The following is a 25,533-nucleotide window of genomic DNA, read 5'->3' as shown; positions in this document are numbered from 1 at the left end:
TTGCAGTTTCATCCCATTCCCCCTTGTTCTGTGACTTCAGTTGCTGACAAAGAGTCCTCTCCCACTTCCCGGTGGGTCAGGCTGTTCCTGCTGTGTCACACATGTGGCTGAAGCTGCAGCCAGGAGAGAGAGAAGCCAAGCTGGCAGAGAGAGGAAATGGGGAAAGTGACATGAGAGATGAGAGGAGAAGGAAAAAGTAGAGACATGCAAGGCATTGGGTTGGGTGATTTGTGGCATTCATGCCTTTTATTAGAGGCCAGGTTCTCTGGTGCACTCAATGACTGTGTGATTGCGGCGTGTCCACAGTGAGCCCGTGTGAGCGAGCTGCACTCCCAGAGGCCGGAGCACACTTGCTTCAAGTGCTGATGAATGAGGCCAGAGATGGGTCTTTGTGTGGAACTCCAAACGCTGTGCATTGCCATGAAGAGGGTCCAGGGCCAGAGAGAAAATGAGGCTGGGGTCTGAGGGTTTCATTCGGGGGGGAGAAGGGGTGAAGCCAGGACCAGCAGGGGAGAAGAGAGAGGAGAACATTCTCTGGAGAGTAGATCTAAGGAAAAAATGGCAGTTGAAGTGGGTGATAGCAACAAAACCTGCAGATTGCAAGAGGCTGCAAGTGGCCATGGGTGAGAGCCTTGCATTCAGAGGGGTTTCTCTGTTTCACCTTGGTCCCCTTTGCCCTAAGGTATCACAGTTGCAATGAGAGGCCCCTGGGCCTCCACAAGTGCCCCCTTTTTGTTTTCAAGAATGAAGGCTTCTGCCATGGACTTTTGCAAGCGTTGAGCAAAACTGGATAGAATAACCAAGACAATGAATACAAGAAACAAAGCCCACAAAACAGTCTTGACTAAATCACAGAATCACAGAATCATGAGTTTGGAAGAGACCCCTAAGATCATCAAGTCCAACCTATGCCCTAACATCTCAACTAGACTATAGCACCAAGTGGCATGTCCAGTCTTTTTTTAAACACATCCAGTGATGGTGATTCCACCACCTCCCTGGGAAGACAGTTCCAGTGCTTTATTATTCTTTCAGTGAAAATTTTTTTCCTAATATCTAACCTATACCTTCCCTGACGTAGCTTGAGACTGTGTCCCCTTGTTCTGTCAGTTGCTGCCCGGTGGAAGAGACCGACCCCCACCTGTCTACAACCTCCCTTCAGGAAGTTGTAGAGAGCAATAAGGTCACCTCTAAGCCTCCTCTTCTCCAGGCTAAACAACCCCAGCTCCCTCAAATGTTCCTCGTAGGGCTTGTTTTCCAAGCCCCTCACCAGCCTCGTTGCTCTCCTCTGGACACGCTCAAGTATCTCAATATCCTTCCTAAATTGAGGGGCCCAGAACTGGACACAGTACTCAAGATGTGGCCTCACCAGTGCCGAGTACAGGGGGAGAATGACCTCCCTGCTCCTGCTGCTCACACAAGTCCTAATGCAGGCCAGGATGCCGTTGGCCTTCTTGGCCACCAAGGCACATTGCTGGCTCATATCCAATCGGCTGTCAACCAGCACCCCCAGGTCCCTTTCTGCCTGAACACTATCCAGCCACACTGTCCCCAGCCTGTAATGCTGTAGGGGATTTTTGTGGCCAAAATGCAGAACACGGCACTTAGACTTATTAGACTTCATATTGTTGGACGTAAAGATGAAAGCCAGCCTTTCATGCCCCAGTCTTTCAACAGTCCAGTGAGCCAGTCGTTGTTGCCTTTTGTCTGGATCTTATTGATTTGATCTGTGAGCAGCTGGCCGCTCTGGTATACTGAGTCCCTATGTGAGAAGAGGTTGACATGCGTGGCCATGGGCAAGAAATTGTGGCTTGGCTGTGGAACCACCCATGCGAAGGCATGCGGCATAGTGAGGAGCATCCAGGTTCCTGCTGCAGTGGCAAGAAAGGACAGCATCCTTTGACTTCAGCTAATTTCGCAGTGGGAGGAGGCTTGGGTGGCCTGAAAGTATAGAGATAGGGAGATTGCAATGTGAACCTTAAATTCTGGTCCCACTAAACTTTCTCTTCTGTAAGGCAAGGGTTTGAAGTCAGCTTATTAGAAGAATCAAATATCAAGGCTAGAATACAGGTTTTCCAATTGTTAAGCGGGATATCGCAGTTAGTGGTGTCTGAGCTCTCTTGGTGTTGGTGTGTGTGGTCCACACTGCTTAGGAGATCTTCTTCTGTCCTTCTTCTTCTTTTGCAGGCTGCTGCTGTCTCTCTTAGGCTCTTTTGTTCTGTTTTTCTGATGGTGGCTCTGGTGTTTGCCTGGCCATTGGCAGAAGGGTTTTATGTTTTTTGCTGGGATCCGTCTTGGGCCTGCTGCTGTAGAGACACAAGCATATCCTCCCTCCCAAGTAATGAATGGGGAAGGGTCCATAATTTGTTTGGATTCAGGGTCTTTGATCAGCACAGGTGGCTTTTCTTTTTATTGGGCTGCCAATTAAATATAAAATGCCTGATGACTGGGGGAGTTGTTCAAAAAGTTGAGCACATCAAGGGCCTTGGCCAGTCTCTCAATGGGAGATAATATGTGGACTCCCTGTCTCTGTTGATCAAGGATCCTTTGGATGGAAGAGTGGGCCCTCTGGACTATGGACTGTCCTGTGGCAGAGTGTGGTATGGCTGTGACATGTTTTGTAGCCCACTGGTCAGAAAATGGTTGGAATCAGTGGGAGGTATTAGCAGGACCATGATCAGTTTTAATTTCCTGTGGAACAGGGAAGGTGGAAAAGGCTAAAAAGGAACGTTTTATAGCATCTTTTGATTTTTCAGCAGCATGGGCAGGGGCAGAAACCGCAGCGTTGTCGGTGTGGATTGAGACGGGGATGTATTTTAGTCTCCCAAAAGGGGCTTGGTGTGTGATGTGTGATTGCCCGATCTGGAGAGTCTTTAGTCCTCTTGGATTGAGTACAGCTCTGACAGAAGCAAAGGCACGTTGCTGACAATTTGGGCAGGTGTTTGCCATGGATCTTGCCTGATCTTGGGTAATTTTAAAGATGCTGAGCGGTGCAGGAATGTTTTGATGGTAGAAGTGGTGGCGGATCCTAGCCTGGTCAGAAACATTCCGTGGGGAGGTTTGGAGAAGCATTGCTGAGGCATCTGCTCTAGCATTGCCTACTATAAATGCAGGAAGGGTGGTATAAGACCTTGTGTGCATGATATAGCGTGGGTGTTGTCTGTGGGACAAAAGAGAAATGAAAGGGGAAAGCAAATGCTCTAGTAGGGGTTAGAAATGTCTTTGAAAATGGAATTTTCGGCCCGCTGCACTAGGCCATAGACATCTGCCGAATCAGTGATCAAATGAAGAGGTTCTTTGAAAGTGGAGAAGGTCCTAAGGACTGCAGTCAATTCAGCAATTTGGGCAGGGTGAGGATGCCCTGGCTTGGCTTTTGTCTCTTGAGCAATGCGGAGCCAGGGCAGTGCAGAGCAGGGTGGGAAGCAGAGCCCGGAGCCTTTGGAGGCTGCAAGCCTTAAACATCAGCCCCTGCAGCAGCCCAGATGCAGGTGCCACAGTTGCCAAGGCTGTCAAGGCCTTGAGAGCGGGCAGGTGGATTTTGCATCCCTGTGGGCTGATGGCGGCTCTGGAGCCAGGAGTGGCTGTGGCTGCAGCAGGAAGGGTGGCTGAAAGTTTCCTGCCTTGCTTTGGTGGCATGGCTGCAGGGGCCAGTGCAGTGAGAGCCCCCTCTGTGCTGGTGAGAGCTCAGCTCTTGGGGACGCGGCTGTGCCCCAGCCCAGGAGCAGCAGCAGTGGCCAGCGGCAGCAGTGGTGTCAGTGGGACCCCCTGTGCACAGGGAGCCCCAGGCGCGGGGTGGCCGTGGCAGCAGCCCCAGGGAGCTCCAGCCCCGGGATCCCGGAACAAGTGGAAATCCCAACTGTGCAAACGCTGCCTGTGCCTCTTGGGTTTTCTTTGGTTGAGGGGATTTCGAGGTACGTTAGAAGTCTCTTTTTCTCTAACTTAGCTGTCGAAGGAAGAGTTGAGAAGTATGTGCTTCACTCTCTTAAGGTTGATTTTTATATTTTGTCTAAAACATTTTTTTGCTGGCCTGCTGAGGTTTGTTCAGCAGGTCAGCTTAAGGTACTATTTTGCCTCTTGGGTTGGTGTTATCTTTTATATTAAAACCTGCCTATACTATGTTTACAAGAATATTTTAATACCTATTACTTAAGTTAGATAGTGACTTTCTACTTGAAACCAATATGTGAATGGTAATATCGTCTTTCATATGGATGCTAGCGAGAAGAAAGAGGAAGGACTGGGTACACCCAAATTTTTCTATCTATGTAGATAATACCAAACTCTTTCGTACAAGGTTCAAAACCTCTGTGTACAGTGCTCTAAATGTTTTCCGTTCACTTTGTGATTACTATTACTAGACTATCTAAATTGTTGTGACTTTTAATTCTTGACATAAAGGTGGTAACATGCTTTATGGGTTAAATTCAAAGGCCCAGGGGTCTTTGGCTACATGCCAGGGTCTCTGAACCCCCTGCCAGGGATTTAAAGCCCCCTGGCTGGGGCTGGAATCATTTAGGATGGTCAGGGGGAGGTCCGGGGTTCTGACAGTGCCCAAAGGAATGAGAAAGAGAAGTGAAGTTTTATAAAGAATCATTATTTATTTGCTGAACATCGGCAAACACGAGGATTTACAGAACACATTTCATTACAACAATCCTCATAACAACAACAACAACAACAATCTACTGCACATATTTCCATGGGATCCTATGGAGTAACAATCTTCAAAACATATTTACAAAGAACTACTAACCTAAGAACATATTTACAAAAATATCCTAACTTTTCAAACATATATACACCGCCGTAATATCTACAGCCATCATCTGCATCAGTCCTGGAAAGAAGAAAGAAGCAAAGCTGGAGTCAGCTGCCAGCACTGGGCCCTGCTGGGCCCCAGGAGCTGGGACAGGGCTGGCAGGGCTGGTGTGGCCCCAGGCAAGTGCAGGGCAGGCCAGGGCTGGTGCTTGTGGCAGCACAATCCAGGCCCCCTGCGGGCAGCGTGTCCCTGAGCGGGGCCATCCAGCCCAGCCCCAGCCTGGCGCCAGGGCAGCCACTGTGTCTGTGGGCAGGGCATGGGGAGCATCTGCCTGTCTTACTTGTGGGGCTCCATCTTCATCCGAGGACCATGGGCTCCTCCTCATCCTTCTCATCCACTTCCATCGCCTCGATGTCATCCTCCTCATCAACTTCCATCTCCTCAACCTGGTCTTCCACGTCCACCTCCATCATCTCTTCCTCATTCAGCACCATGTCCACTTCCATCGCCACCACAGTGTCTCTGTTAGTCTGCAAGAGACAGCACAATGTCACAGTGGGGTTCCTGTCCCACACCATCCATTCCCACATGGCTGCAGCCTGCTCAAACAGGCTGCCTCCTCCCTGGAATGGCACAGTACCTCCACTGGCGCAGCAGTGCTCATCCTGCTGGGGTTGGTGCTCCAGAGCAGGCAGCTGGAAAAGCCCAGGCAGCAGCAGCAACAGCTGAGTGCTGACGGGCAGAGCGCAGAGCGAGCGCCAACTGAGCGCTGGCAGCAGGCAGAGTGTCTGCTGTGGTGGTTTCCAGGTGCTGGACGTTCCACCTGGAACGCTGTGGGAGCTGTGATGTCACAGAAGTTTCAGGGCCGCTCCACACTGGGAGATGGGCATGGTGGAATGATGAAATCCTTGAATGGTTTGGCCTGGAAGGGACCCTAAGGATCATCTGGTTCCAAGCTGAGCAGCCTCCCAGCACAGCAGGTTGCTGCGGCCCCTGTCCAAGCTGGCCTTGGATGTTCCCTGGCATGGGGTATGCACAGGCTCTCTGCGCTGGTCCCTGTGTCAGGGACAAGCACCCTGACAGGAAAGAACTTCTTGCCATCATGGAATGGATTCCAGCTCTTGCAGTTTCATCCCATTCCCCCTTGTTCTGTCACTTCAGTTGCTGACAAAGAGTCCTCTCCCACTTCCCTGTGGGTCAGGCTGTTCCTGCAGTGTCACACATGTGGCTGAAGCTGCAGCCAGGAGAGAGAGAAGCCAAGCTGGCAGAGAGAGGAAATGGGGAAAGTGACATGAGAGATGAGAGGAGAAGGAAAAAGTAGAGACATGCAAGGCATTGGGTTGGGTGATTTGTGGCATTCATGCCTTTTATTAGAGGCCAGGTTCTCTGGTGCACTCAATGACTGTGTGATTGCGGCGTGTCCACAGTGAGCCCGTGTGAGCGAGCTGCACTCCCAGAGGCCGGAGCACACTTGCTTCAAGTGCTGATGAATGAGGCCAGAGATGGGTCTTTGTGTGGAACTCCAAACGCTGTGCATTGCCATGAAGAGGGTCCAGGGCCAGAGAGAAAATGAGGCTGGGGTCTGAGGGTTTCATTCGGGGGGGAGAAGGGGTGAAGCCAGGACCAGCAGGGGAGAAGAGAGAGGAGAACATTCTCTGGAGAGTAGATCTAAGGAAAAAATGGCAGTTGAAGTGGGTGATAGCAACAAAACCTGCAGATTGCAAGAGGCTGCAAGTGGCCATGGGTGAGAGCCTTGCATTCAGAGGGGTTTCTCTGTTTCACCTTGGTCCCCTTTGCCCTAAGGTATCACAGTTGCAATGAGAGGCCCCTGGGCCTCCACAAGTGCCCCCTTTTTGTTTTCAAGAATGAAGGCTTCTGCCATGGACTTTTGCAAGCGTTGAGCAAAACTGGATAGAATAACCAAGACAATGAATACAAGAAACAAAGCCCACAAAACAGTCTTGACTAAATCACAGAATCACAGAATCATGAGTTTGGAAGAGACCCCTAAGATCATCAAGTCCAACCTATGCCCTAACATCTCAACTAGACTATAGCACCAAGTGGCATGTCCAGTCTTTTTTTAAACACATCCAGTGATGGTGATTCCACCACCTCCCTGGGAAGACAGTTCCAGTGCTTTATTATTCTTTCAGTGAAAATTTTTTTCCTAATATCTAACCTATACCTTCCCTGACGTAGCTTGAGACTGTGTCCCCTTGTTCTGTCAGTTGCTGCCCGGTGGAAGAGACCGACCCCCACCTGTCTACAACCTCCCTTCAGGAAGTTGTAGAGAGCAATAAGGTCACCTCTAAGCCTCCTCTTCTCCAGGCTAAACAACCCCAGCTCCCTCAAATGTTCCTCGTAGGGCTTGTTTTCCAAGCCCCTCACCAGCCTCGTTGCTCTCCTCTGGACACGCTCAAGTATCTCAATATCCTTCCTAAATTGAGGGGCCCAGAACTGGACACAGTACTCAAGATGTGGCCTCACCAGTGCCGAGTACAGGGGGAGAATGACCTCCCTGCTCCTGCTGCTCACACAAGTCCTAATGCAGGCCAGGATGCCGTTGGCCTTCTTGGCCACCAAGGCACATTGCTGGCTCATATCCAATCGGCTGTCAACCAGCACCCCCAGGTCCCTTTCTGCCTGAACACTATCCAGCCACACTGTCCCCAGCCTGTAATGCTGTAGGGGATTTTTGTGGCCAAAATGCAGAACACGGCACTTAGACTTATTAGACTTCATATTGTTGGACGTAAAGATGAAAGCCAGCCTTTCATGCCCCAGTCTTTCAACAGTCCAGTGAGCCAGTCGTTGTTGCCTTTTGTCTGGATCTTATTGATTTGATCTGTGAGCAGCTGGCCGCTCTGGTATACTGAGTCCCTATGTGAGAAGAGGTTGACATGCGTGGCCATGGGCAAGAAATTGTGGCTTGGCTGTGGAACCACCCATGCGAAGGCATGCGGCATAGTGAGGAGCATCCAGGTTCCTGCTGCAGTGGCAAGAAAGGACAGCATCCTTTGACTTCAGCTAATTTCGCAGTGGGAGGAGGCTTGGGTGGCCTGAAAGTATAGAGATAGGGAGATTGCAATGTGAACCTTAAATTCTGGTCCCACTAAACTTTCTCTTCTGTAAGGCAAGGGTTTGAAGTCTTCTTATTAGAAGAATCAAATATCAAGGCTAGAATACAGGTTTTCCAATTGTTAAGCGGGATATCGCAGTTAGTGGTGTCTGAGCTCTCTTGGTGTTGGTCTGTGTGGTCCACACTGCTTAGGAGATCTTCTTCTGTCCTTCTTCTTCTTTTGCAGGCTGCTGCTGTCTCTCTTAGGCTCTTTTGTTCTGTTTTTCTGATGGTGGCTCTGGTGTTTGCCTGGCCATTGGCAGAAGGGTTTTATGTTTTTTGCTGGGATCCGTCTTGGGCCTGCTGCTGTAGAGACACAAGCATATCCTCCCTCCCAAGTAATGAATGGGGAAGGGTCCATAATTTGTTTGGATTCAGGGTCTTTGATCAGCACAGGTGGCTTTTCTTTTTATTGGGCTGCCAATTAAATATAAAATGCCTGATGACTGGGGGAGTTGTTCAAAAAGTTGAGCACATCAAGGGCCTTGGCCAGTCTCTCAATGGGAGATAATATGTGGACTCCCTGTCTCTGTTGATCAAGGATCCTTTGGATGGAAGAGTGGGCCCTCTGGACTATGGACTGTCCTGTGGCAGAGTGTGGTATGGCTGTGACATGTTTTGTAGCCCACTGGTCAGAAAATGGTTGGAATCAGTGGGAGGTATTAGCAGGACCATGATCAGTTTTAATTTCCTGTGGAACAGGGAAGGTGGAAAAGGCTAAAAAGGAACGTTTTATAGCATCTTTTGATTTTTCAGCAGCATGGGCAGGGGCAGAAACCGCAGCGTTGTCGGTGTGGATTGAGACGGGGATGTATTTTAGTCTCCCAAAAGGGGCTTGGTGTGTGATGTGTGATTGCCCGATCTGGAGAGTCTTTAGTCCTCTTGGATTGAGTACAGCTCTGACAGAAGCAAAGGCACGTTGCTGACAATTTGGGCAGGTGTTTGCCATGGATCTTGCCTGATCTTGGGTAATTTTAAAGATGCTGAGCGGTGCAGGAATGTTTTGATGGTAGAAGTGGTGGCGGATCCTAGCCTGGTCAGAAACATTCCGTGGGGAGGTTTGGAGAAGCATTGCTGAGGCATCTGCTCTAGCATTGCCTACTATAAATGCAGGAAGGGTGGTATAAGACCTTGTGTGCATGATATAGCGTGGGTGTTGTCTGTGGGACAAAAGAGAAATGAAAGGGGAAAGCAAATGCTCTAGTAGGGGTTAGAAATGTCTTTGAAAATGGAATTTTCGGCCCGCTGCACTAGGCCATAGACATCTGCCGAATCAGTGATCAAATGAAGAGGTTCTTTGAAAGTGGAGAAGGTCCTAAGGACTGCAGTCAATTCAGCAATTTGGGCAGGGTGAGGATGCCCTGGCTTGGCTTTTGTCTCTTGAGCAATGCGGAGCCAGGGCAGTGCAGAGCAGGGTGGGAAGCAGAGCCCGGAGCCTTTGGAGGCTGCAAGCCTTAAACATCAGCCCCTGCAGCAGCCCAGATGCAGGTGCCACAGTTGCCAAGGCTGTCAAGGCCTTGAGAGCGGGCAGGTGGATTTTGCATCCCTGTGGGCTGATGGCGGCTCTGGAGCCAGGAGTGGCTGTGGCTGCAGCAGGAAGGGTGGCTGAAAGTTTCCTGCCTTGCTTTGGTGGCATGGCTGCAGGGGCCAGTGCAGTGAGAGCCCCCTCTGTGCTGGTGAGAGCTCAGCTCTTGGGGACGCGGCTGTGCCCCAGCCCAGGAGCAGCAGCAGTGGCCAGCGGCAGCAGTGGTGTCAGTGGGACCCCCTGTGCACAGGGAGCCCCAGCCGCGGGGTGGCCGTGGCAGCAGCCCCAGGGAGCTCCAGCCCCGGGATCCCGGAACAAGTGGAAATCCCAACTGTGCAAACGCTGCCTGTGCCTCTTGGGTTTTCTTTGGTTGAGGGGATTTCGAGGTACGTTAGAAGTCTCTTTTTCTCTAACTTAGCTGTCGAAGGAAGAGTTGAGAAGTATGTGCTTCACTCTCTTAAGGTTGATTTTTATATTTTGTCTAAAACATTTTTTTGCTGGCCTGCTGAGGTTTGTTCAGCAGGTCAGCTTAAGGTACTATTTTGCCTCTTGGGTTGGTGTTATCTTTTATATTAAAACCTGCCTATACTATGTTTACAAGAATATTTTAATACCTATTACTTAAGTTAGATAGTGACTTTCTACTTGAAACCAATATGTGAATGGTAATATCGTCTTTCATATGGATGCTAGCGAGAAGAAAGAGGAAGGACTGGGTACACCCAAATTTTTCTATCTATGTAGATAATACCAAACTCTTTCGTACAAGGTTCAAAACCTCTGTGTACAGTGCTCTAAATGTTTTCCGTTCACTTTGTGATTACTATTACTAGACTATCTAAATTGTTGTGACTTTTAATTCTTGACATAAAGGTGGTAACATGCTTTATGGGTTAAATTCAAAGGCCCAGGGGTCTTTGGCTACATGCCAGGGTCTCTGAACCCCCTGCCAGGGATTTAAAGCCCCCTGGCTGGGGCTGGAATCATTTAGGATGGTCAGGGGGAGGTCCGGGGTTCTGACAGTGCCCAAAGGAATGAGAAAGAGAAGTGAAGTTTTATAAAGAATCATTATTTATTTGCTGAACATCGGCAAACACGAGGATTTACAGAACACATTTCATTACAACAATCCTCATAACAACAACAACAACAACAATCTACTGCACATATTTCCATGGGATCCTATGGAGTAACAATCTTCAAAACATATTTACAAAGAACTACTAACCTAAGAACATATTTACAAAAATATCCTAACTTTTCAAACATATATACACCGCCGTAATATCTACAGCCATCATCTGCATCAGTCCTGGAAAGAAGAAAGAAGCAAAGCTGGAGTCAGCTGCCAGCACTGGGCCCTGCTGGGCCCCAGGAGCTGGGACAGGGCTGGCAGGGCTGGTGTGGCCCCAGGCAAGTGCAGGGCAGGCCAGGGCTGGTGCTTGTGGCAGCACAATCCAGGCCCCCTGCGGGCAGCGTGTCCCTGAGCGGGGCCATCCAGCCCAGCCCCAGCCTGGCGCCAGGGCAGCCACTGTGTCTGTGGGCAGGGCATGGGGAGCATCTGCCTGTCTTACTTGTGGGGCTCCATCTTCATCCGAGGACCATGGGCTCCTCCTCATCCTTCTCATCCACTTCCATCGCCTCGATGTCATCCTCCTCATCAACTTCCATCTCCTCAACCTGGTCTTCCACGTCCACCTCCATCATCTCTTCCTCATTCAGCACCATGTCCACTTCCATCGCCACCACAGTGTCTCTGTTAGTCTGCAAGAGACAGCACAATGTCACAGTGGGGTTCCTGTCCCACACCATCCATTCCCACATGGCTGCAGCCTGCTCAAGCAGGCTGCCTCCTCCCTGGAATGGCACAGTACCTCCACTGGCGCAGCAGTGCTCATCCTGCTGGGGTTGGTGCTCCAGAGCAGGCAGCAGGAAAAGCCCAGGCAGCAGCAGCAACAGCTGAGTGCTGACGGGCAGAGCGCAGAGCGAGCGCCAACTGAGCGCTGGCAGCAGGCAGAGTGTCTGCTGTGGTGGTTTCCAGGTGCTGGACGTTCCACCTGGAACGCTGTGGGAGCTGTGATGTCACAGAAGTTTCAGGGCCGCTCCACACTGGGAGATGGGCATGGTGGAATGATGAAATCCTTGAATGGTTTGGCCTGGAAGGGACCCTAAGGATCATCTGGTTCCAAGCTGAGCAGCCTCCCAGCACAGCAGGTTGCTGCGGCCCCTGTCCAAGCTGGCCTTGGATGTTCCCTGGCATGGGGTATGCACAGGCTCTCTGCGCTGGTCCCTGTGTCAGAGACAAGCACCCTGACAGGAAAGAACTTCTTGCCATCATGGAATGGATTCCAGCTCTTGCAGTTTCATCCCATTCCCCCTTGTTCTGTCACTTCAGTTGCTGACAAAGAGTCCTCTCCCACTTCCCTGTGGGTCAGGCTGTTCCTGCAGTGTCACACATGTGGCTGAAGCTGCAGCCAGGAGAGAGAGAAGCCAAGCTGGCAGAGAGAGGAAATGGGGAAAGTGACATGAGAGATGAGAGGAGAAGGAAAAAGTAGAGACATGCAAGGCATTGGGTTGGGTGATTTGTGGCATTCATGCCTTTTATTAGAGGCCAGGTTCTCTGGTGCACTCAATGACTGTGTGATTGCGGCGTGTCCACAGTGAGCCCGTGTGAGCGAGCTGCACTCCCAGAGGCCGGAGCACACTTGCTTCAAGTGCTGATGAATGAGGCCAGAGATGGGTCTTTGTGTGGAACTCCAAACGCTGTGCATTGCCATGAAGAGGGTCCAGGGCCAGAGAGAAAATGAGGCTGGGGTCTGAGGGTTTCATTCGGGGGGGAGAAGGGGTGAAGCCAGGACCAGCAGGGGAGAAGAGAGAGGAGAACATTCTCTGGAGAGTAGATCTAAGGAAAAAATGGCAGTTGAAGTGGGTGATAGCAACAAAACCTGCGGATTGCAAGAGGCTGCAAGTGGCCATGGGTGAGAGCCTTGCATTCAGAGGGGTTTCTCTGTTTCACCTTGGTCCCCTTTGCCCTAAGGTATCACAGTTGCAATGAGAGGCCCCTGGGCCTCCACAAGTGCCCCCTTTTTGTTTTCAAGAATGAAGGCTTCTGCCATGGACTTTTGCAAGCGTTGAGCAAAACTGGATAGAATAACCAAGACAATGAATACAAGAAACAAAGCCCACAAAACAGTCTTGACTAAATCACAGAATCACAGAATCATGAGTTTGGAAGAGACCCCTAAGATCATCAAGTCCAACCTATGCCCTAACATCTCAACTAGACTATAGCACCAAGTGGCATGTCCAGTCTTTTTTTAAACACATCCAGTGATGGTGATTCCACCACCTCCCTGGGAAGACAGTTCCAGTGCTTTATTATTCTTTCAGTGAAAATTTTTTTCCTAATATCTAACCTATACCTTCCCTGACGTAGCTTGAGACTGTGTCCCCTTGTTCTGTCAGTTGCTGCCCGGTGGAAGAGACCGACCCCCACCTGTCTACAACCTCCCTTCAGGAAGTTGTAGAGAGCAATAAGGTCACCTCTAAGCCTCCTCTTCTCCAGGCTAAACAACCCCAGCTCCCTCAAATGTTCCTCGTAGGGCTTGTTTTCCAAGCCCCTCACCAGCCTCGTTGCTCTCCTCTGGACACGCTCAAGTATCTCAATATCCTTCCTAAATTGAGGGGCCCAGAACTGGACACAGTACTCAAGATGTGGCCTCACCAGTGCCGAGTACAGGGGGAGAATGACCTCCCTGCTCCTGCTGCTCACACAAGTCCTAATGCAGGCCAGGATGCCGTTGGCCTTCTTGGCCACCAAGGCACATTGCTGGCTCATATCCAATCGGCTGTCAACCAGCACCCCCAGGTCCCTTTCTGCCTGAACACTATCCAGCCACACTGTCCCCAGCCTGTAACGCTGTAGGGGATTTTTGTGGCCAAAATGCAGAACACGGCACTTAGACTTATTAGACTTCATATTGTTGGACGTAAAGATGAAAGCCAGCCTTTCATGCCCCAGTCTTTCAACAGTCCAGTGAGCCAGTCGTTGTTGCCTTTTGTCTGGATCTTATTGATTTGATCTGTGAGCAGCTGGCCGCTCTGGTATACTGAGTCCCTATGTGAGAAGAGGTTGACATGCGTGGCCATGGGCAAGAAATTGTGGCTTGGCTGTGGAACCACCCATGCGAAGGCATGCGGCATAGTGAGGAGCATCCAGGTTCCTGCTGCAGTGGCAAGAAAGGACAGCATCCTTTGACTTCAGCTAATTTCGTAGTGGGAGGAGGCTTGGGTGGCCTGAAAGTATAGAGATAGGGAGATTGCAATGTGAACCTTAAATTCTGGTCCCACTAAACTTTCTCTTCTGTAAGGCAAGGGTTTGAAGTCTTCTTATTAGAAGAATCAAATATCAAGGCTAGAATACAGGTTTTCCAATTGTTAAGCGGTATATCGCAGTTAGTGGTGTCTGAGCTCTCTTGGTGTTGGTCTGTGTGGTCCACACTGCTTAGGAGATCTTCTTCTGTCCTTCTTCTTCTTTTCCAGGCTGCTGCTGTCTCTCTTAGGCTCTTTTGTTCTGTTTTTCTGATGGTGGCTCTGGTGTTTGCCTGGCCATTGGCAGAAGGGTTTTATGTTTTTTGCTGGGATCCGTCTTGGGCCTGCTGCTGTAGAGACACAAGCATATCCTCCCTCCCAAGTAATGAATGGGGAAGGGTCCATAATTTGTTTGGATTCAGGGTCTTTGATCAGCACAGGTGGCTTTTCTTTTTATTGGGCTGCCAATTAAATATAAAATGCCTGATGACTGGGGGAGTTGTTCAAAAAGTTGAGCACATCAAGGGCCTTGGCCAGTCTCTCAATGGGAGATAATATGTGGACTCCCTGTCTCTGTTGATCAAGGATCCTTTGGATGGAAGAGTGGGCCCTCTGGACTATGGACTGTCCTGTGGCAGAGTGTGGTATGGCTGTGACATGTTTTGTAGCCCACTGGTCAGAAAATGGTTGGAATCAGTGGGAGGTATTAGCAGGACCATGATCAGTTTTAATTTCCTGTGGAACAGGGAAGGTGGAAAAGGCTAAAAAGGAACATTTTATAGCATCTTTTGATTTTTCAGCAGCATGGGCAGGGGCAGAAAGCGCAGCGTTGTCGGTGTGGATTGAGACGGGGATGTATTTTAGTCTCCCAAAAGGGGCTTGGTGTGTGATGTGTGATTGCCCGATCTGGAGAGTCTTTAGTCCTCTTGGATTGAGTACAGCTCTGACAGAAGCAAAGGCACGTTGCTGACAATTTGGGCAGGTGTTTGCCATGGATCTTGCCTGATCTTGGGTAATTTTAAAGATGCTGAGCGGTGCAGGAATGTTTTGATGGTAGAAGTGGTGGCGGATCCTAGCCTGGTCAGAAACATTCCGTGGGGAGGTTTGGAGAAGCATTGCTGAGGCATCTGCTCTAGCATTGCCTACTATAAATGCAGGAAGGGTGGTATGAGACCTTGTGTGCATGATATAGTGTGGGTGTTGTCTGTGGGACAGAAGAGAAATGAAAGGGGAAAGCAAATGCTCTAGTTGGGGTTAGAAATGTCTTTGAAAATGGAATTTTCGGCCCGCTGCACTAGGTCATAGACATGTGCCGAATCAGTGATCAAAGGAAGAGGTTCTTTGAAAGTGGAGAAGGTCCTAAGGACTGCAGTCAATTCAGCAATTTGGGCAGGGTGAGGATGCCCTGGCTTGGCTTTTGTCTCTTGAGCAATGCGGAGCCAGGGCAGTGCAGAGCAGGGTGGGAAGCAGAGCCCGGAGCCTTTGGAGGCTGCAAGCCTTAAACATCAGCCCCTGCAGCAGCCCAGATGCAGGTGCCACAGTTGCCAAGGCTGTCAAGGCCTTGAGAGCGGGCAGGTGGATTTTGCATCCCTGTGGGCTGATGGCGGCTCTGGAGCCAGGAGTGGCTGTGGCTGCAGCAGGAAGGGTGGCTGAAAGTTTCCTGCCTTGCTTTGGTGGCATGGCTGCAGGGGCCAGTGCAGTGAGAGCCCCCTCTGTGCTGGTGAGAGCTCAGCTCTTGGGGACGCGGCTGTGCCCCAGCCCAGGAGCAGCAGCAGTGGCCAGCGGCAGCAGTGGTGTCAGTGGGACCCCCTGTGCACAGGGAGCCCCAGCCGCGGGGTGGCCGTGGCAGCAGCCCCAGGGAGCTCCAGCCCCGGGATCCCGGAACAAGTGGAAATCCCAACTGTGCAAACGCTGCCTGTGCCTCTTGGGTTTTCTTTGGTTGAGGGGATTTCGAGGTACGTTAGAAGTCTCTTTTTCTCTAACTTAGCTGTCGAAGGAAGAGTTGAGAAGTATGTGCTTCACTCTCTTAAGGTTGATTTTTATATTTTGTCTAAAACATTTTTTTGCTGGCCTGCTGAGGTTTGTTCAGCAGGTCAGCTTAAGGTACTATTTTGCCTCTTGGGTTGGTGTTATCTTTTATATTAAAACCTGCCTATACTATGTTTGCAAGAATGTTTTAACACCTATTACTTAAGTTAGATAGTGACTTTCTACTTGACACCAATATGTGAATGGTAATATCGTCTTTCATATGGATGCTAGCAAGAAGAAAGAGGAAGGACTGGGTACACCCAAATTTTTCTATCTATGTAGATAATACCAAACTCTTTCGTACAAGGTTCAAAACCTCTGTGTACAGTGCTCTAAATGTTTTCCGTTCACTTTGTGATTACTATTACTAGACTATCTAAATTGTTGTGACTTTTAATTCTTGACATAAAGGTGGTAACATGCTTTATGGGTTAAATTCAAAGGCCCAGGGGTCTTTGGCTACATGCCAGGGTCTCTGAACCCCCTGCCAGGGATTTAAAGCCCCCTGGCTGGGGCTGGAATCATTTAGGATGGTCAGGGGGAGGTCCGGGGTTCTGACAGTGCCCAAAGGAATGAGAAAGAGAAGTGAAGTTTTATAAAGAATCATTATTTATTTGCTGAACATCGGCAAACACGAGGATTTACAGAACACATTTCATTACAACAATCCTCATAACAACAACAACAACAACAATCTACTGCACATATTTCCATGGGATCCTATGGAGTAACAATCTTCAAAACATATTTACAAAGAACTACTAACCTAAGAACATATTTACAAAAATATCCTAACTTTTCAAACATATATACACCGCCGTAATATCTACAGCCATCATCTGCATCAGTCCTGGAAGGAAGAAAGAAGCAAAGCTGGAGTCAGCTGCCAGCACTGGGCCCAGCTGGGCCCCAGGAGCTGGGACAGGGCTGGCAGGGCTGCTGTGGCCCCAGGCAAGTGCAGGGCAGGCCAGGGCTGGTGCTTGTGGCAGCACAATCCAGGCCCCCTGCGGGCAGCGTGTCCCTGAGCGGGGCCATCCAGCCCAGCCCCAGCCTGGCGCCAGGGCAGCCACTGTGTCTGTGGGCAGGGCATGGGGAGCATCTGCCTGTCTTACTTGTGGGGCTCCAACTTCATCCGAGGACCATGGGCTCCTCCTCATCCTTCTCATCCACTTCCATCGCCTCGATGTCATCCTCCTCATCAACTTCCATCTCCTCAACCTGCTCTTCCACATCCACCTCCATCATCTCTTCCTCATTCAGCACCATGTCCACTTCCATCGCCACCACAGTGTCTCTGTTAGTCTGCAAGAGACAGCACAATGTCACAGTGGGGTTCCTGTCCCACACCATCCATTGCCACGTGGCTGCATCCTGCTCAAGCAGGCTGCCCCCTCCCTGGAATGGCACAGTACCTCCACTGGCGCAGCAGTGCTCATCCTGCTGGGGTTGGTGCTCCAGAGCAGGCAGCAGGAAAAGCCCAGGCAGCAGCAGCAACAGCTGAGTGCTGACGGGCAGAGCGCAGAGCGAGCGCCAACTGAGCGCTGGCAGCAGGCAGAGTGTCTGCTGTGGTGGTTTCCAGGTGCTGGACGTTCCACCTGGAACGCTGTGGGAGCTGTGATGTCACAGAAGTTTCAGGGCCGCTCCACACTGGGAGATGGGCATGGTGGAATGATGAAATCCTTGAATGGTTTGGCCTGGAAGGGACCCTAAGGATCATCTGGTTCCAAGCTGAGCAGCCTCGCAGCACAGCAGGTTGCTGCGGCCCCTGTCCAAGCTGGCCTTGGATGTTGGTGGGCATGGGGTATGCACAGGCTCTCTGCGCTGGTCCCTGTGTCAGGGACAAGCACCCTGACAGGAAAGAACTTCTTGCCATCATGGAATGGATTCCAGCTCTTGCAGTTTCATCCCATTCCCCCTTGTTCTGTGACTTCAGTTGCTGACAAAGAGTCCTCTCCCACTTCCCGGTGGGTCAGGCTGTTCCTGCAGTGTCACACATGTGGCTGAAGCTGCAGCCAGGAGAGAGAGAAGCCAAGCTGGCAGAGAGAGGAAATGGGGAAAGTGACATGCGAGATGAGAGGAGAAGGAAAAAGTAGAGACATGCAAGGCATTGGGTTGGGTGATTTGTGGCATTCATGCCTTTTATTAGAGGCCAGGTTCTCTGGTGCACTCAATGACTGTGTGATTGCGGCGTGTCCACAGTGAGCCCGTGTGAGCGAGCTGCACTCCCAGAGGCCGGAGCACACTTGCTTCAAGTGCTGATGAATGAGGCCAGAGATGGGTCTTTGTGTGGAACTCCAAACGCTGTGCATTGCCATGAAGAGGGTCCAGGGCCAGAGAGAAAATGAGGCTGGGGTCTGAGGGTTTCATTCGGGGGGGAGAAGGGGTGAAGCCAGGACCAGCAGGGGAGAAGAGAGAGGAGAACATTCTCTGGAGAGTAGATCTAAGGAAAAAATGGCAGTTGAAGTGGGTGATAGCAACAAAACCTGCGGATTGCAAGAGGCTGCAAGTGGCCATGGGTGAGAGCCTTGCATTCAGAGGGGTTTCTCTGTTTCACCTTGGTCCCCTTTGCCCTAAGGTATCACAGTTGCAATGAGAGGCCCCTGGGCCTCCACAAGTGCCCCCTTTTTGTTTTCAAGAATGAAGGCTTCTGCCATGGACTTTTGCAAGCGTTGAGCAAAACTGGATAGAATAACCAAGACAATGAATACAAGAAACAAAGCCCACAAAACAGTCTTGACTAAATCACAGAATCACAGAATCATGAGTTTGGAAGAGACCCCTAAGATCATCAAGTCCAACCTATGCCCTAACATCTCAACTAGACTATAGCACCAAGTGGCATGTCCAGTCTTTTTTTAAACACATCCAGTGATGGTGATTCCACCACCTCCCTGGGAAGACAGTTCCAGTGCTTTATTATTCTTTCAGTGAAAATTTTTTTCCTAATATCTAACCTATACCTTCCCTGACGTAGCTTGAGACTGTGTCCCCTTGTTCTGTCAGTTGCTGCCCGGTGGAAGAGACCGACCCCCACCTGTCTACAACCTCCCTTCAGGAAGTTGTAGAGAGCAATAAGGTCACCTCTAAGCCTCCTCTTCTCCAGGCTAAACAACCCCAGCTCCCTCAAATGTTCCTCGTAGGGCTTGTTTTCCAAGCCCCTCACCAGCCTCGTTGCTCTCCTCTGGACACGCTCAAGTATCTCAATATCCTTCCTAAATTGAGGGGCCCAGAACTGGACACAGTACTCAAGATGTGGCCTCACCAGTGCCGAGTACAGGGGGAGAATGACCTCCCTGCTCCTGCTGCTCACACAAGTCCTAATGCAGGCCAGGATGCCGTTGGCCTTCTTGGCCACCAAGGCACATTGCTGGCTCATATCCAATCGGCTGTCAACCAGCACCCCCAGGTCCCTTTCTGCCTGAACACTATCCAGCCACACCGTCCCCAGCCTGTAACGCTGTAGGGGATTTTTGTGGCCAAAATGCAGAACACGGCACTTAGACTTATTAGACTTCATATTGTTGGACGTAAAGATGAAAGCCAGCCTTTCATGCCCCAGTCTTTCAACAGTCCAGTGAGCCAGTCATTGTTGCCTTTTGTCTGGATCTTATTGATTTGATCTGTGAGCAGCTGGCCGCTCTGGTATACTGAGTCCCTATGTGAGAAGAGGTTGACATGCGTGGCCATGGGCAAGAAATTGTGGCTTGGCTGTGGAACCACCCATGCGAAGGCATGCGGCATAGTGAGGAGCATCCAGCTTCCTGCTGCAGTGGCAACAAAGGACAGCATCCTTTGACTTCAGCTAATTTCGTAGTGGGAGGAGGCTTGGGTGGCCTGAAAGTAAAGAGATAGGGAGATTGCAATGTGAACCTTAAATTCTGGTCCCACTAAACTTTCTCTTCTGTAAGGCAAGGGTTTGAAGTCTTCTTATTAGAAGAATCAAATATCAAGGCTAGAATACAGTTTTTCCAATTGTTAAGCGGGATATCGCAGTTAGTGGTGTCTGAGCTCTCTTGGTGTTGGTGTGTGTGGTCCACACTGCTTAGGAGATCTTCTTCTGTCCTTCTTCTTCTTTTGCAGGCTGCTGCTGTCTCTCTTAGGCTTTTGTTCTGTTTTTCTGATGGTGGCTGTGGTGTTTGCCTGGCCATTGGCAGAAGAGTTTTATGTTTTTTGCTGGGATGCGTCTTGGGCCTGCTGCTGTAGAGACACAAGCATATCCTCCCTCCCAAGTAATGAATGGGAAAGGGCCCATAATTTCTTTGGATTCAGGGTCTTTGATCAACACAGGTGGCTTTTCTTTTTATTGGGCTGCCAATTAAATATAAAATGCCTGATGACTGGGGGAGTTGTTCAAAAAGTTGAGCACATCAAGGGCCTTGGCCAGGCTCTCAATGGGAGATACTATGTGGACTCCCTGTCTCTGTTGATCAAGGATCCTTTGGATGGAAGAGTGGGCCCTCTGGACGATGGACTGTCCTGTGGCAGAGTGTGGTATGGCTGTGACATGTTTTGTAGCCCACTGGTCAGAAAATGGTTGGAATCAGTGGGAGGTATAAGCAGGACCATGATCAGTTTTAATTTCCTGTGGAACAGGGGAGGTGGAAAAGGCTAAAAAGTAACGTTTTATAGCATCTTTTGATTTTTCAGCAGCATGGGCAGGGGCAGAAACCGCAGCGTTGTCGGTGTGGATTGAGACGGGGATGTATTTTAGTCTCCCGAAAGGGGCTTGGTGTGTGATGTGTGATTGCCCGATCTGGAGAGTCTTTAGTCCTCTTGGATTGAGTACAGCTCTGACAGAAGCAAAGGCACGTTGCTGACAATTTGGGCAGGTGTTTGCCATGGATCTTGCCTGATCTTGGGTAATTTTAAAGATGCTGAGCGGTGCAGGAATGTTTTGATGGTAGAAGTGGTGGCGGATCCTAGCCTGGTCAGAAACATTCCGTGGGGAGGTTTGGAGAAGCATTGCTGAGGCATCTGCTCTAGCATTGCCTACTATAAATGCAGGAAGGGTGGTATAAGACCTTGTGTGCGTGATATAGCGTGGGTGTTGTCTGTGGGACAAAAGAGAAATGAAAGGGGAAAGCAAATGCTCTAGTAGGGGTTAGAAATGTCTTTGAAAATGGAATTTTCGGCCCGCTGCACTAGGTCATAGACATCTGCCGAATCAGTGATCAAATGAAGAGGTTCTTTGAAAGTGGAGAAGGTCCTAAGGACTGCAGTCAATTCAGCAATTTGGGCAGGGTGAGGATGCCCTGTCTTGGCTTTTGTCTCTTGAGCAATGCGGAGCCAGGGCAGTGCAGAGCAGGGTGGGAAGCAGAGCCCGGAGCCTTTGGAGGCTGCAAGGCTTAAACATCAGCCCCTGCAGCAGCCCAGATGCAGGTGCCACAGTTGCCAAGGCTGTCAAGGCCTTGAGAGCGGGCAGGTGGATTTTGCATCCCTGTGGGCTGATGGCGGCTCTGGAGCCAGGAGTGTCTGTGGCTGCAGCAGGAAGGGTGGCTGAAAGTTTCCTGCCTTGCTTTGGTGGCATGGCTGCAGGGGCCAGTGCCGTGAGAGCCCCCTCTGTGCTGGTGAGAGCTCAGCTCTTGGGGACGCGGCTGTGCCCCAGCCCAGGAGCAGCAGCAGTGGCCAGCGGCAGCAGTGGTGTCAGTGGGACCCCCTGTGCACAGGGAGCCCCAGGCGCGGGGTGGCCGTGGCAGCAGCCCCAGGGAGCTCCAGCCCCGGGATCCCGGAACAAGTGGAAATCCCAACTGTGCAAACGCTGCCTGTGCCTCTTGGGTTTTCTTTGGTTGAGGGGATTTCGAGGTACGTTAGAAGTCTCTTTTTCTCTAACTTAGCTGTCGAAGGAAGAGTTGAGAAGTATGTGCTTCACTCTCTTAAGGTTGATTTTTATATTTTGTCTAAAACATTTTTTTGCTGGCCTGCTGAGGTTTGTTCAGCAGGTCAGCTTAAGGTACTCTTTTTGCCTCTTGGGTTGGTGTTATCTTTTATATTAAAACCTGACTATACTATGTTTACAAGAATGTTTTAATACCTATTACTTAAGTTAGATAGTGACTTTCTACTTGAAACCAATATGTGAATGGTAATATCGTCTTTCATATGGATGCTAGCGAGAAGAAAGAGGAAGGACTGGGTACACCCAAATTTTTCTATCTATGTAGATAATACCAAACTCTTTCGTACAAGGTTCAAAACCTCTGTGTACAGTGCTCTAAATGTTTTCCGTTCACTTTGTGATTACTATTACTAGACTATCTAAATTGTTGTGACATTTAATTCTTGACATAAAGGTGGTAACATGCTTTATGGGTTAAATTCAAAGGCCCAGGGGTCTTTGGCTACATGCCAGGGTCTCTGAACCCCCTGCCAGGGATTTAAAGCCCCCTGGCTGGGGCTGGAATCATTTAGGATGGGCAGGGGGAGGTCCGGGGTTCTGACAGTGCCCAAAGGAATGAGAAAGAGAAGTGAAGTTTTATAAAGAATCATTATTTATTTGCTGAACATCGGCAAACACGAGGATTTACAGAACACATTTCATTACAACAATCCTCATAACAACAACAACAACAATCTACTGCACATATTTCCATGGGATCCTATGGAGTAACAATCTTCAAAACATATTTACAAAGAACTACTAACCTAAGAACATATTTACAAAAATATCCTAACTTTTCAAACATATATACACCGCCGTAATATCTACAGCCATCATCTGCATCAGTCCTGGAAGGAAGAAAGAAGCAAAGCTGGAGTCAGCTGCCAGCACTGGGCCCAGCTGGGCCCCAGGAGCTGGGACAGGGCTGGCAGGGCTGCTGTGGCCCCAGGCAAGTGCAGGGCAGGCCAGGGCTGGTGCTTGTGGCAGCACAATCCAGGCCCCCTGCGGGCAGCGTGTCCCTGAGCGGGGCCATCCAGCCCAGCCCCAGCCTGGCGCCAGGGCAGCCACTGTGTCTGTGGGCAGGGCATGGGGAGCATCTGCCTGTCTTACTTGTGGGGCTCCATCTTCATCCGAGGACCATGGGCTCCTCCTCATCCTTCTCATCCACTTCCATCGCCTCGATGTCATCCTCCTCATCAACTTCCATCTCCTCAACCTGGTCTTCCACGTCCACCTCCATCATCTCTTCCTCATTCAGCACCATGTCCACTTCCATCGCCACCACAGTGTCTCTGTTAGTCTGCAAGAGACAGCACAATGTCACAGTGGGGTTCCTGTCCCACACCATCCATTCCCACATGGCTGCAGCCTGCTCAAACAGGCTGCCTCCTCCCTGGAATGGCACAGTACCTCCACTGGCGCAGCAGTGCTCATCCTGCTGGGGTTGGTGCTCCAGAGCAGGCAGCAGGAAAAGCCCAGGCAGCAGCAGCAACAGCTGAGTGCTGACCTGCAGAGCACAGAGCGAGCGCCAACTGAGCGCTGGCAGCAGGCAGAGTGTCTGCTGTGGTGGTTTCCAGGTGCTGGACGTTCCACCTGGAACGCTGTGGGAGCTGTGATGTCACAGAAGTTTCAGGGCCGCTCCACACTGGGAGATGGGCATGGTGGAATGATGAAATCCTTGAATGGTTTGGCCTGGAAGGGACCCTAAGGATCATCTGGTTCCAAGCTGAGCAGCCTCGCAGCACAGCAGGTTGCTGCGGCCCCTGTCCAAGCTGGCCTTGGATGTTCCCTGGCATGGGGTATGCACAGGCTCTCTGCGCTGGTCCCTGTGTCAGGGACAAGCACCCTGACAGGAAAGAACTTCTTGCCATCATGGAATGGATTCCAGCTCTTGCAGTTTCATCCCATTCCCCCTTGTTCTGTCACTTCAGTTGCTGACAAAGAGTCCTCTCCCACTTCCCGGTGGGTCAGGCTGTTCCTGCAGTGTCACACATGTGGCTGAAGCTGCAGCCAGGAGAGAGAGAAGCCAAGCTGGCAGAGAGAGGAAATGGGGAAAGTGACATGAGAGATGAGAGGAGAAGGAAAAAGTAGAGACATGCAAGGCATTGGGTTGGGTGATTTGTGGCATTCATGCCTTTTATTAGAGGCCAGGTTCTCTGGTGCACTCAATGACTGTGTGATTGCGGCGTGTCCACAGTGAGCCCGTGTGAGCGAGCTGCACTCCCAGAGGCCGGAGCACACTTGCTTCAAGTGCTGATGAATGAGGCCAGAGATGGGTCTTTGTGTGGAACTCCAAACGCTGTGCATTGCCATGAAGAGGGTCCAGGGCCAGAGAGAAAATGAGGCTGGGGTCTGAGGGTTTCATTCGGGGGGGAGAAGGGGTGAAGCCAGGACCAGCAGGGGAGAAGAGAGAGGAGAACATTCTCTGGAGAGTAGATCTAAGGAAAAAATGGCAGTTGAAGTGGGTGATAGCAACAAAACCTGCGGATTGCAAGAGGCTGCAAGTGGCCATGGGTGAGAGCCTTGCATTCAGAGGGGTTTCTCTGTTTCACCTTGGTCCCCTTTGCCCTAAGGTATCACAGTTGCAATGAGAGGCCCCTGGGCCTCCACAAGTGCCCCCTTTTTGTTTTCAAGAATGAAGGCTTCTGCCATGGACTTTTGCAAGCGTTGAGCAAAACTGGATAGAATAACCAAGACAATGAATACAAGAAACAAAGCCCACAAAACAGTCTTGACTAAATCACAGAATCACAGAATCATGAGTTTGGAAGAGACCCCTAAGATCATCAAGTCCAACCTATGCCCTAACATCTCAACTAGACTATAGCACCAAGTGGCATGTCCAGTCTTTTTTTAAACACATCCAGTGATGGTGATTCCACCACCTCCCTGGGAAGACAGTTCCAGTGCTTTATTATTCTTTCAGTGAAAATTTTTTTCCTAATATCTAACCTATACCTTCCCTGACGTAGCTTGAGACTGTGTCCCCTTGTTCTGTCAGTTGCTGCCCGGTGGAAGAGACCGACCCCCACCTGTCTACAACCTCCCTTCAGGAAGTTGTAGAGAGCAATAAGGTCACCTCTAAGCCTCCTCTTCTCCAGGCTAAACAACCCCAGCTCCCTCAAATGTTCCTCGTAGGGCTTGTTTTCCAAGCCCCTCACCAGCCTCGTTGCTCTCCTCTGGACACGCTCAAGTATCTCAATATCCTTCCTAAATTGAGGGGCCCAGAACTGGACACAGTACTCAAGATGTGGCCTCACCAGTGCCGAGTACAGGGGGAGAATGACCTCCCTGCTCCTGCTGCTCACACAAGTCCTAATGCAGGCCAGGATGCCGTTGGCCTTCTTGGCCACCAAGGCACATTGCTGGCTCATATCCAATCGGCTGTCAACCAGCACCCCCAGGTCCCTTTCTGCCTGAACACTATCCAGCCACACCGTCCCCAGCCTGTAACGCTGTAGGGGATTTTTGTGGCCAAAATGCAGAACACGGCACTTAGACTTATTAGACTTCATATTGTTGGACGTAAAGATGAAAGCCAGCCTTTCATGCCCCAGTCTTTCAACAGTCCAGTGAGCCAGTCGTTGTTGCCTTTTGTCTGGATCTTATTGATTTGATCTGTGAGCAGCTGGCCGCTCTGGTATACTGAGTCCCTATGTGAGAAGAGGTTGACATGCGTGGCCATGGGCAAGAAATTGTGGCTTGGCTGTGGAACCACCCATGCGAAGGCATGCGGCATAGTGAGGAGCATCCAGCTTCCTGCTGCAGTGGCAACAAAGGACAGCATCCTTTGACTTCAGCTAATTTCGTAGTGGGAGGAGGCTTGGGTGGCCTGAAAGTAAAGAGATAGGGAGATTGCAATGTGAACCTTAAATTCTGGTCCCACTAAACTTTCTCTTCTGTAAGGC

At 50.4% G+C, this 25,533-nt stretch overlaps 1 protein-coding gene across 2 annotated transcripts in view; it reads left to right on the top strand.

Annotated features, from left to right (window-relative positions):
• The window catches only part of LOC135292815 (hydrocephalus-inducing protein-like), a 133,831-nt gene that overhangs the window by 14,688 nt on the left and 93,610 nt on the right, over positions 1 to 25,533 (top strand). The gene's annotated exons all lie outside the window — the stretch shown is intronic.

The sequence above is a fragment of the Passer domesticus genome, unplaced genomic scaffold (assembly GCF_036417665.1).
Source record: "Passer domesticus isolate bPasDom1 unplaced genomic scaffold, bPasDom1.hap1 HAP1_SCAFFOLD_51, whole genome shotgun sequence".
NCBI lineage: Eukaryota > Metazoa > Chordata > Aves > Passeriformes > Passeridae > Passer > Passer domesticus.
The sequence above is the reverse complement of the archived record's forward strand: the minus strand, read 5'-3'. Positions and strand labels throughout refer to the sequence as shown.